Source organism: Molothrus aeneus, chromosome 14, assembly GCF_037042795.1.
Source record: "Molothrus aeneus isolate 106 chromosome 14, BPBGC_Maene_1.0, whole genome shotgun sequence".
NCBI lineage: Eukaryota > Metazoa > Chordata > Aves > Passeriformes > Icteridae > Molothrus > Molothrus aeneus.
This window is the reverse complement of record NC_089659.1, coordinates 9001525-9009321: the sequence shown is the minus strand read 5'-3', so window position 1 is coordinate 9009321 and position 7797 is coordinate 9001525.

Sequence of the window (7797 nt, the reverse complement as noted above, 5' to 3'; positions counted from 1 at the left end):
CTTTAATTCTCAGTAGACAGAAGTCATTGTTGCTGCACAGATTGTAGTAGTTTTATTTTCTACAGTTTCCTCCATCCAAGACAAGAATAGAGAGAGTATTTTACTGATCCAGAATGGAATCCTGGGTTCCTAAAATCTGTAGTCAAAAACCAGCCAAAAGTACATCATAAAGTGTGCTGAAAAAACTTCATTAAAGAACCAAAATGGGTTCTTCCAAAGCACTTTTCCCTCAGAACACAGGTTTCACCCAGGGCAGTCTGTCCTCCCACTGAACCCTCCCTGTGCATCACACCCACTCCTCCAGAGCTGCTCTCTCTCCCCCACCCGTGGCTCTCTGATCTGGCTGCTGAGGAAGGAGGCAGCCCCTACCCAGCCCGGCCTGTTCCAGCAGGTGGCTTCTTTACTACAGCCATCTGTGCTCCGTGCTGCAGCCAGCCAGCCCTTTCCTCCACTGATGTACTTGCATGGCTCTTGTTTTGAGCTGGCATCCTCAGAAATCAGCTGGAGCTGTGCACATGGAGCACAGGCACAGCTTCCAGGTGCTCCTGGTGGTCACTCGTGCACCAGCCTGGCAAGAGACTGCTCTGAAACCTGCACACAAATCCCTGCAGTCTCCCCACCTGCAGAATGGGAGCTTATTGCAGTTAAGCATGCAGAGAGCCTGAGGCCACCCTTGTATACAGCAGAGGGAAAACAGGAGCTGGAAGCTGCACACATTAAATAGTGGGAGCTTTATAACAGTGGTGGATTACATACTATGACAAGCAGGGGAGAAAAAGGCACTGAGACAGAAGAGGAGACTAGCAGAGCATATAAAAGGAAGAGAAAATCCATTATTCATAGGCAGCTTGCTTGAATAATCAGCATTTTCCTCTTAATCTGTATTAATTTTGCAAAAATCTATTATTTCCCACCTGATACAAATTACTAAAGTATAAGCAGCTTGGGTTCTACCACATGGCCTGATAAATGGTTGCTTTGTTCTTTAGCAGCCTGCACTCTGAGAATGATTGAAGTGTCCCAGGCTTGAGACTGCCCCGCAATGCTCAGTGCCTCATGTGCAGAGGTGTCACAGGGCTGGTCAGAGCAGGACAGCAAGTGCATCTGCCCAGAGCCCTGTCTGCACCTGAGCCTTGCTATGCTGAGATGCTCTTGAGCCCTGATACAGCATGTCCCAAACTGGAAGGGACTCACGAGGCCCCTAAGGGTCAGAAGGAGAGCTAGAGAAAGGCCTGAGGAAGTTTTCCCTTCCAAAACCCTCTGTGAGGTCCAGAAGGGACAGAGGCAGCTGCTGAGTACACCTGCAAGGTGAACACTGATCAAATTTTGCCAAAATCTCCATGTTCCTTTTCTGCAAGGAAGAAAAGTTCACATTCTACGGGTAGGTACTGCTGAAGCACTTCTTTAGGAGTAATTTTAGCCTGCTGAAGTCTGGCTGGTCTGATTCATCTTCTCACAAATGTATTGATTACAAAAATTGATGTATTGTTGTCCCAATCACGTAGAGCCAAGATAATCAGACTGTGCCTTTGGTGCAGGTTTGTAATGGGGTGTGAGGTGAGGCTTGCCCAGCTGGCTCAGTGCTGGCAAACCCCAGTGTGAAGCACACTCCTGCCCCTTCCCAGAGGGCCTCTTCCCCAGCTCCAGGCCCTGGGAATTTAAAACACCATCAGCCAGGCTGCATGGCAGGATCTCCAGCGGCTGAGCATAAGCAGATCATGATCTGTCTGATTCTCATGATCTGTCAGATGAAAGTGGCTGAAGTCTTGAGGAATTTCAGATTTCCCTGCTGTATCTTCTCATTTGTTTTCTCCAGGTCTTTGTGATTCCCAGAATATCTAATTGATAGGCAAATTTTCAACAGCAAAATGTTTTTATAAAGCTTTTCTACCTAATTCTTCCATAACCTTACAGTAAAGACAAAGGTAATAAACTTCTTTTTTCTCCTTCCTGCTGAGTTGCTAGGTTTCTTTCCTCATTAACACCGTATACTATACCCTTGATTTGCAGCCTCACTAAACTTGGAGAATTGTTTTCTGTAATACAATTATAAAGTTTGTTTTAAAGATGAAACACAGGCATTTAACCTGTCAAAAGCAAAGTTCAAGCTGGCAGCTTTCTGTATTTCTGCCATTAAAGATAACAGACCTGGTCCTGCGGGGTTTTTTTCACTCAAGGAAATCTCTCAAGTTTGCATGGGAATTTTGAGTAAGCAAGGATTCATGGTGAAATATGCCTTCAAAGCCCTGCTATCCTGTCCAAGGGCACAATAAATTGCTCTCACATTGGGAGTCTAACAAAGATAAAGGGAAAGGAATCCTCCCCTCAGTCTGGCACCCTAGTGCTGTTAATGAGTTGTAAGGATTGCAGAAGCAGCCAAAGCACCTACATACCCTCTAAAGGAGGTTGTTTCAGTGGGAGCAAAGCTGAAACAGAATTAAACACTGTCAAAAGCCCCATTTTTAATGTACACAGCTGAATATTAACTTAGTGTTAGGTCAGCTAGTTACAACCTCACTCTCTCCAGAGAGGAGATCTCAATGACAACACTTCACTGATGACCATGAAGGATTAGAGGGCACATCCAGCATAACATAGACTTGATTCCAATCAGCTCTTGCAAAATTCTTCATTTTTAGACTTTTTCACCTCTGAATACACTTTGGTGTCACCAATCAAGTCAGACCTTCTAATGCAGATGTCATTTTTCAGGGTGCAAGCTATGCCAGCTATACTGTTATTTATCTTAATTCTAAAAGCGAACATGACCCACGTTTATCCAGCTAAGGGAGTCCAATATCCTCTGCTGAACATCTCTCCCATTCCCACACACCCTGCAGCCGTCACTTTTTGTTGGTATGCTCCAGGGTAAATCACCATTCATTTAAAAGTAGTAAACAATCGACACAAACAATCCAAAACTGATGAGCTCAAATCTGAACCTTAAATTTCTAGAGCTGATAATCTCAGTTGTGAACTGATTCAGCACTGAAATTTTGCTGTCCACTTTCAGTTCTCCATGTGAATTTTTGTCATCAGATGATGAAGTGAACAAATATCCTGTTCATTATGGAGTCAATCACTGCAAACACCATGTATTCCCCTTCTCTTCTATCTCTATACGTTACCTTACAGAGTGACATTTTACTATTAACAACAGGCCATGGAATGAAAAAGAAACTAAGAGAAGGAAGCAGCAATATAAATAATATGTAGGGCAAATGGAGACAGAGAAAGAAAGAAGTTATGAAAACATGCTAAAAGTCTGTTTTATAAAGAGAGCATACAAATATTACACTATAATACACCTGAAGAAAACCAAATTTAAAATCTTCCCCCTGTTGTGTTGCTGAGGAGACAAACACTCTTGAGCTTCAGAGTTCATGTAAACTTAGTCACAGACACCAACCCAAGTATTAATTTAAAAAATAATAAGAAAAGAAAGAAAGAGGAAGTACAGGAGGAGCATCAGAAAAGGAGGCCATATTTGGCACATATACTAAGTGGAAGTCAAAGTTATAGTCATGGCAAATCTGCCATCAGGTTGCTGTGGGAACACAATAAAAGGGCTGTCCAGCTAGAGAATTTAAGTATATCTGAGAAACAGGGCAGGTAGCAATGATGAAGCATTGGTTTTGTTCCACACTAAATTTGACATTGGATAGTATTCAGAATGAGGGAGCAGCTCAATGAAACCAGGAGCAAAGGGAATCACTCCAGAAATGTCAAGACTTATGTCAATCTATAGGTCATGAACCAGATACCAAGAGAGAAATACTCCAATTTCTACATGGTCTGGATGCATTTCTAGACACAAATAAGCTATGCTGTCCACACTGCTGATGCCAAGACCTGTGCTAAAGCTCCTATTACTGTTTCCATCAACTAATGAGCTATATTTTACAATAGTCTATTGAAAATGTTACGGACTAAAGCATCTCCTGCTGCTTTGACAATGCTTGGCAGATTTTAACTCCTTGTTCCTGCTGTCTCCTGAATCTTACCCAGCCCATTTCCCACCCACCAAGTGTTTCTGCATCTTTCTGTTCACTCCCAGTCTCTTGTCTCTAATCTGTTGTTCCCTTCTCTCCCTGCTGCCTTCTCTTCCCACCTTCCCCTCTGTCTCCACAACACCAATCATCACCCATCCCCACTCTTTTCTCAGCCTCCCTTCCACAACACCTTCTTACAACAGATACAACAAGTCTAATTTTGTTTTCAGAAAAGAATTGGAATAATAAGCAAAGCCCTCTAATCCTTTGTGGATCTAGCTAAACTAGAAAAGCGTCCCAAAATTTCCAACTTCTCTTCCTAAAAGTCTTGAAAACAAAACTTTACCACTAGAGAGGGAAAGGAGCAAGAAATCTAGTGTCCTTCACTGTGTTTGCTGGTTTCCCAACACCCTTGGATTACACAGACTGGATACATTTCAAGAAAATGACACAGTCTTATTAATGCAAGTAGTGTATGGTCAGTGCAAAACATGTAAAAGTGAATTAGTATTTAAAATATAGTAGCAGTTATACACATTTAGAGAATTGGTTCTTGCAATCATGAATGAAATATGGCAGCCATGTGCTTTATTCCAGCAAGAACACTCAAGCAAATGCTATTGTATGATACTACCAGGAGAGGCCTCTAATGATTATTAAAGCACTGAGGAAACCCAGAGCTTAAAGCAGAAGTGATCCATCAGAGCCCTGCTGCCTCTGAAACTACAGCAACACCTACTGACCCCCTTCCCATTTCCAGTTCCCAAATCCACACAAAACGCAGTCCAAAAAAAGTCCCTGGACCAAGGGAGTATGACAAGCACATTTCCACCTGTCAGGATGCAATGAAAAAAGACCAAGATAAAAAAAAAATCAGTTTTATCAGTTTTACATTGCAAACTTTCCCTCTGCATTACCTGCATGGAAGGCTAGTCTTGGTATCTAGATGAGAATTTTATACACACAGCAGCACCAGTAGAGCAACACAGAAAATTAAAAAAGTCTGTGCCACCAACTCCTATAACTTTAGGGATATAATTAGGATTGAGATGCACATGTAGGCACCTTCAGGACAAAATTCTTTGCAGACAAAAGGAATTATTTTTCCATTAAGAATATGTACTCAAAGAGTAAGCAATTCAAATTAAAGTATCTGCCATACCATCATGAGAGCAGCCTTGACTTTGCAAACATCTCCTTTCCATTTTGGTTGACTGGGCAAGAGGAGCCTAAGCTGTCCCAGGTCCCTTGGCAGGAACGTCTCATACATTTTGAGGCAGTGCAGGTGATCAGGGACTGAAGCAAAAGCAATGTCCTGCCATCCTCATTACACTGAAGCCCAAATGAATCCAGACAACCAGACCTGGTTTGCTTTGGTCCCTGAGAACACTCACTCCCACACAAAACAAATTGTACAATTTCCCAAACACATCTCAAAATTTATGCTCATTCTAATCTGAATAATCAGAAAAATATCACCTTGGTGCACCACAAAGGTAGCCAAGGAAGAAATCAAAGTTGTCTTTTTTTTTTTTCCAATTAAAGTCTACATAAGAAAAAGAAAACGTTGAGGAATAATCTTTGAGTTTCCCCCTCCTTCCAAATATTGTTTTCCACTTTTAAATCACTGTGTGCCATCTGGATGAGCACCTTATCACTAGCCAACAGGGGGAATTCAGTGTTTGTATTTATATTTGCATTTATATGGCATTCTCCTGCACTGTATCTCAAAGCACTGACAGAGCAATGAATCACAGCCCTGGTGAGTGGTGACGCATCTCGGCACAAGCGGCACAGCTGGAAATGCTCTGGCTGCTAATTAATCTTGGCTGCTAGGAACTCAGAGAGAGGAGAGCCTGGCCTGACAGGTTTGGCTCTGCCTCACAGTTTGGAGGAGAGCTCAGAGAGACAGCATTTTTAAAAAAAATTGCTTTGGGAATGCCTGACATGGCATTTCATTGAGGGGATGGGACCAGCACAGTGCTCTCAGAAGACAGCACGTGTTGTAGCTGCTTGACTAAAATGCTGTGGGCTTCAAATGATTTCTTCTCTTACTTGAAAACATAAACAGACTACATCTGAGATATTTGGGAACCTAAAAGATCAGTTCATTTATTATGAGGGAATTCAGAAAAATCACTGAGAATATTCAGGAGAAAAAAGCCCCAAAAAAATCCCGACACCGGAACTGCTCAGTTTTGGAAGGATGCCCAAAACCAAAAAAAAAGTAAATTTCAGTCTGCTCAAAGTCTGGCTCAGGCTATTTGCAAAACCTGGATTCAGTTTGAAAAAGCCATCCCTTTTGAATTTGCAATTCAAAGCTACAGACAGTGCAGATTTGAGACTGCTGTTAGGAGCAGTAAGACCTGTCCTGCTATAGGGATCAACCCAGTGATTCTGTAGCTAATAATGCAGCCACTTCAGATGTGCACATCTGCCTGCTTCCCACAGAAACTGAGACACTTCCAGGGTCACTAAAGCCACCCTGTGCTGCCAGCAGGAAGGAATTGCTGTATTGGTGAGAAAGTCAGGATTCTTGCAGGACAGCCCCTTTGATGTGATGGAAAGGAATGGGAATGTCTCCAAACAGCCTCTCTCTGTACCTCATGCAAAAGATTGCCACATTAGAGCCCCAAATAATTCATGTTTCTCATTTCTCATCAGCCCTCTCATTCAGTCCCCCTCACACCAGCAAACTCAGTAGTACTGCTGATGCTGCAGACTGCTCTGATTAATTGCTCTCATTACAAGCTCATTTTTTAAATTTCCCTTCATTTTAATGCAGAACTTTTCTCTGGAACCTGACTTGTAATAAGCAAAAAGCAGTAATAAGTATGAAAACAGGTCCCAGTGGCTGGCAAGGAGTGACGGCTTCACCAAAGGGAGAAAAATGAGAAGGCAGCCCCTGAGAAGAGTGGAGCTAATGATGAGCAATCACAAGGCAGGTGACCTGCAGACACACAGAACAGGAGAGGAGCAGCAGGAAGCAGCATTGCAGAAAGGCCATGGGAAGTGCCCCACAACACCTGGATAAAAGCTGCAGCCCCTGCCCTGCCATGTGTGCTGCTGGAGAGACCAGAGCAATGAGAGGGGCTTCACTCCAAAAGACAGGAGAGGCAGGTTTCTTTATTAAAATGGCACATTTCCAGCTGGGATTTTCTTTGAGATAAGTGAAAAGTAGATAAAATTCCAAGCAGTTCTCAGAGGTGAATCAGAGGACTTGCTGTGGACTTACTATAAGCATGGAAAAATAGCAAATATCACTCTCTTCACTTTAACACTGACAAAGATTCCCTTTGAAACAGAATGAATGTGAATGTAAACTCGAGAAATGAGGGGGACAGAAATATTTTTTTTCCTAAATGGATGAAATGTTGAAGTTACTGAATAGAGCACTCCCAGTTTGTTATTCAAATGCACTGCCAGTAAAAGGGTGCATGATGATTGTTCTTTATGGACTAGTTGCTATAAGTTCAATGCTCAAAAAAGGAGTATTCTTCTACATCAGGCTTGAATGCTGAGACTTCTATCAGAACAATTCAGCTGTTCTGTGGTGGAAACGATAATTTAACTTACCTTGCCCTAGCTGACTCTGGAGTCATCCTGATTCTGTGTGTTCAAAGTTTCAGTGTCACAAATCAAAGGTTCTTAGCAACCACTCTTTACTACAGAAAAGAGAGAATAAAGTCTGTCTATTTTATTGAATAACATACTGTTTGTTGCTGAATACTACTTACTGTTTGAATAATACTAACATGATGAGAACTGTAATGCAAGGTACTGCTGTAAATCTCCAAATACAAGG